The sequence below is a fragment of the Rutidosis leptorrhynchoides genome, chromosome 1 (genome assembly GCF_046630445.1).
Source record: "Rutidosis leptorrhynchoides isolate AG116_Rl617_1_P2 chromosome 1, CSIRO_AGI_Rlap_v1, whole genome shotgun sequence".
Classification (NCBI taxonomy): Eukaryota; Viridiplantae; Streptophyta; class Magnoliopsida; order Asterales; family Asteraceae; genus Rutidosis; species Rutidosis leptorrhynchoides.
In genome coordinates this window covers 191,966,757-191,971,445 of record NC_092333.1, presented here as the reverse complement: position 1 = coordinate 191,971,445, position 4,689 = coordinate 191,966,757, and the positions used below count along the sequence as shown (strand labels likewise).

The 4,689-nt window shown below is 32.9% G+C and overlaps 1 long non-coding RNA gene across 1 annotated transcript; it reads left to right on the top strand.

The window, feature by feature from the left end:
- The first annotated feature begins 1,599 nt into the window (after positions 1-1,599).
- LOC139867730 (uncharacterized) lies at positions 1,600-2,587 on the top strand. The gene is made up of 2 exons (XR_011765928.1): positions 1,600-2,093; positions 2,327-2,587. It is a non-coding gene; the product is annotated as an uncharacterized lncRNA (long non-coding RNA).
- The last annotated feature ends 2,102 nt before the right edge of the window (positions 2,588-4,689 follow it).

The following is a 4,689-nucleotide window of genomic DNA, read 5'->3' as shown; positions in this document are numbered from 1 at the left end:
AAAATATTAATGCAAATACAACATAATTGTATTTGTAGCTTCCACCGATTTTCCGAGTGTTTTTCTTGATTTCTCGCAATACAATACCAACACTATATAATTAAAAGTAAAAGTATTATATAATTAATACATAACTTTATTTATTACTATTATATGATTGTTACATTTTTTATATATATTATTAACATAGGTTCGTGAATCCGAGGCCAACCGTGCATTGTATCTATAAATATATTTGGGTGAGAATACATGCATTTTTGATTTTACTAAATAGACACAAGTGTTAAATAATTCTACGTTGAGCTGTGTCACCAAAATATTCCCTAATAGCTTAGTAGCTAAAAATTACTAGTTTACAAACTAGTAAGAACGAATCCTAAGGGATAGATCTATCGGGTTTGACAACTCATCCGGGCTAGTCATTCTAGCAATAAATGGGTGTTTAGTACTTCCTTGGTACATTTGATACGGTGTATGGATGCAATCTTTATAAAGGGATATTCAGGAAAAATCTTGTGAAGTATGGTTACTAAGTGTTCAACAGGCTGTAGAATGTTTTTAAGAAAATGTTTATAAAAATGAAATCTTGTTGTCTATTATTGAAAATATTATTTACGATAAACCTATAACTCACCAACAATTTTGTTAACTTTTTAAAGCCTGTTTATTCAAGTTTTTAAATAGCTTCTGCTGTCTGCATGCTAATTGCTCAAGGTGTTACATGAAGTCGTTCATGACATATTTTCAAACAGGACGTTGCATTCAAAATAAATATTTGTTAAGTTGATTATGGAAAACGTTCTATGTATAGAAAGTATATTAATTAAAATGAATGACGGTTTAGAAGTATGTTAATTAAAATGAATGACGGTTTAGAAGTATATTAATTATACATATTTTGGGATTTTCTATGTATTGAAAAATATTCCTTTTATAAGAAGTATGTCTTTTAAAATAAATGCAATGTTTGTTAAAACATATCATATAGAGGACAAACTCCGTTGTGAGACCGATAAATAACGATTATGAAGATCCACCCAACATCAAGATTTTCTGATGATTTTGGCTAGTCGTTATATACTACGTCAATAGCGATTTTGGCTAGTCGTTATATACTACTACACCCAACATCAAGATTTTCTGATGATTTATGAAGATCCACCATCTTTAAAAAATATCGTTACCAAATTCTTCTACCCATGGTGAACGATCCATTTTGGTTGGTGTTTTAGGAGATATCCTCAATTATGTTTAGAAAATTGACGTTTTGATTAATAACTTCGAAAAGAAAATATTTGGGACATAATTATCACAAAACCAACGTTAACTTTGCATCTGACAACGTCAATGTGTGTTACATCATGTATTATGTACACATGTCACCCCGTTATTTAAACTATAATATATTGAGAAGAGCATATGTTTATAGTAAGTAATCACGTATTTTATATTTTATTATATTATATGCATGATAGTATATGATACCTACAACGTTTATTATAGTAAATTATTTTTTTTTTTTTTTTCACAGGCATGATGGGTAGGTATGTTTTGTTGGCTATAAATACAATCTCTAGTTGATATGAATTCTTCACAACTTAACTTAAAATCATTCATCTCATTACATCTTCAATCAATCATGGCATTCGCTTCCCAAATGTCTCTCATCCTCCTATCCCTACTTGTCTTTACGGCTTCGGCCTCTGACTGTGACCCTCATTCAGTTCTACGTAAATACGGTCTGCCTCCCGGTTTGTTCCCGGATCCATACTCATCTTGCTCCTTCGACCTACCCACTTCCACCATTGAAGTACACTATTCGAAAGTATGTCCTGTAAAAATTGAGGATACCGAATTTATCTATTTCAAAAAGGTCATTGGAGACATCAGCAACGACAAGCAACCTCAGATCATCGGCTTGCAAGGTATCCAGCTCAAAACGTCCGCTGGATACCAAAATGTTTATGAAATCAAATTAGTGGGTGACAAACTCTGGTTCACTCTTCCAACTAAGACAACATCCTTCGAAGTCTCTGAGTTTGCGGAGATTCCATCTTGCAGCTTTTAATCTCAGTCCAACGCCTATCAATCCGGTACGTACGTAAATCTTGTTATCTATCTACAAAGTACGTACGTCTTATTTTTTTATTTTTTTTTAGTTTTTAACGTAAAATACTTTTTAAGTCTTTAGATGACATATCTCACCAAGCTAATCGGTACAATCAACGCACAAATTATATACACTTTATTAGCTGGTCACATATCGCTGGCCCAATGGCCTTATAACTTAAGTCAATTAACTGACAATGAAATCGTTGTTTTACAGCTTCCACACATCGAAGCAAACTGATAGCGTGATCATGGAGTAGTAGAAGTATCTTTGTGTTTATTGTGTGGTAATAAAGACAGTTGTGTTGTAAGAATAAATGCTAGGTTTCAATCCTGTATTATGAAATAATTTGGTTTCCTAGTAAGTTTGATGTTTAATAAATTTGTGTTTATGGTGTGGTAATAAAGACAGATGTGTTGTAAGAATAAAATGCCATGTTGCAATCATGTTTTATGAAATAATTTGGTTTACTTGTAAGCTATGTTTAATAAATTGTACTTGTTGCCATTTCTTCTTCTGTAAACATTTTCCAGACAAATGCATGAAATGGAACATGCAAGAAATGGACGGACATATAACTACTGCTAAAATCTACGGAGTAATTATAATTATAATTAGAAATAAATTTCGAAGTAATAATTAAAGGTCAACCAAATTAAAAACAATAATACAAGATTAAAATTAGTAATAATCAGGACTCAAAGCCCATCATTTGAACGTTAAGTTGCTGTACATACTGTTCATCTATGAATCGGATGATCATTTAAGGATATCATGATCACTATTGGACATGGTGGATGGTTATCTCCTCCTATCAAAATATCCGAGGAACACCACCCTAATCTCCCACGAGCACCGGAAATACTCCAACCTTGTTGCATTCAAGCCCGATTTACCTTAATCGGTGATTTTGGTGTGATCAATTGATGTCGGGGATGAACCACCACTAGAGATGATTGATTTGTTAGTTTAACTTTGTAATTAGAAGTTTATAACATTTTATTTTATATTATTTGCAATAATAATATTAAAAGAGTTATCTTACTTTGATTTTGTGTTACTGACTTTATAATATGTATGTAAATTGTGATTGTTTGCTCCATATTCATAGGTGCACAAGATCGGGTTGTAACCATTTAATGAAAATTATTACTCCGTAATAACAATAATATCAGTATATATTCAAAATAATTAAACAAACATAAATAATTACCAAATTCTTCTTAATAATATCAAGACTATAAGATGATGAGTGTTTTGGGGAAAACACGAAAACCTGAATAACAGTAAAGTAGTTTAGGTTTAAAGTGTTATTGAAAAATATGGAGATATTGAAAGGTATAATAACATACCTTATGAAGTATCAGAACATATCCTTGCATGCATCTTGCGTATGACCTAGTACACACGGTTTGTCGCAAGTCGCAAGGTCTGTCTGACCGCCTACATACAGGCAATTCCGATAAATTTTCGATTGTGACCTTAAATTTAGATCATCCTTAATGAGTTGCCATGATCCAGATCATCCTTTATATTTCCTAGCGTTGAGTTACCTTCACTCAAAAACGAAAAAAGTGTCACAAAGATATATGAATACTAAAAAAACTAAATTCATTATTACGTACCCACCATCAGTATACGCAAACTCCATAGCCGAAAGCCACGGACCGTGTTTGAAGTCATCAACCTCTTCTGAAATTTCAAGCATTTCCCTTATATAATCGTATGTAGAGTTAGGATATTCCACCCGATTATCGCGTTGTTTACGAAGCTTGGGTGACACCGATAGGACCTCGAATAGATAAGGAGTAATGTTATGGTTTAAGATTCAGATTGCAATCGAGATGATCGAATTGCAAAGGCGTAGAAGGATATTAGAGTCATCTACAATTAAGGCTTACTTCCCAATGATGAACGATCCATTTTGGTTAGTGTTTGAAGATATAGATGTGAGGATGTTTTGGAAAATTCACTTTTTAGGTGGTATCGTCAATTATGTTTAGAAAATTGACGTTTTGATTAATAACTTAGAAAAGAAAATATTTGGGATATAATTTATCACAAAACCAACGTTAACTTTGTGATGTCAATGTGTGTTACGTACATCATGTATTATGGACACATGTAACCCTGTCATTTAAACTATAATTTATAATGGAGACGAGCATATGTTTATAGTAAGTAATCACATGTTATATGAATTAATGAGTTGTAACTAGGAGAAAACAAGGAAAAGGTTGAGAATCAAGGAGCACATCTCAGCCTTCGAATTTTTTTTGATCAATGCACCAAATTAAACTACCAATTTGTACTGGGAGGGTATTTTTGTCATTTGCTAATTACACCCTTACGTACGTAACAAAACCACGAAGGCTATCGATCAAATCCCTCAAAACCCTAACAGGCTCCTGGCGATCGGCGATTAACGTTTCTCCGGCGAACGATCGGTCATCTTCAACCTCGTTAATACCGTTATAGCTCCGATTGATGATCATACGATTTTGTAACGACCCAACCCATTATACATTCGAATACGCGTAACAAAAAAAAAAATTACAGAGAGGTGCGCGGCGCGCAAC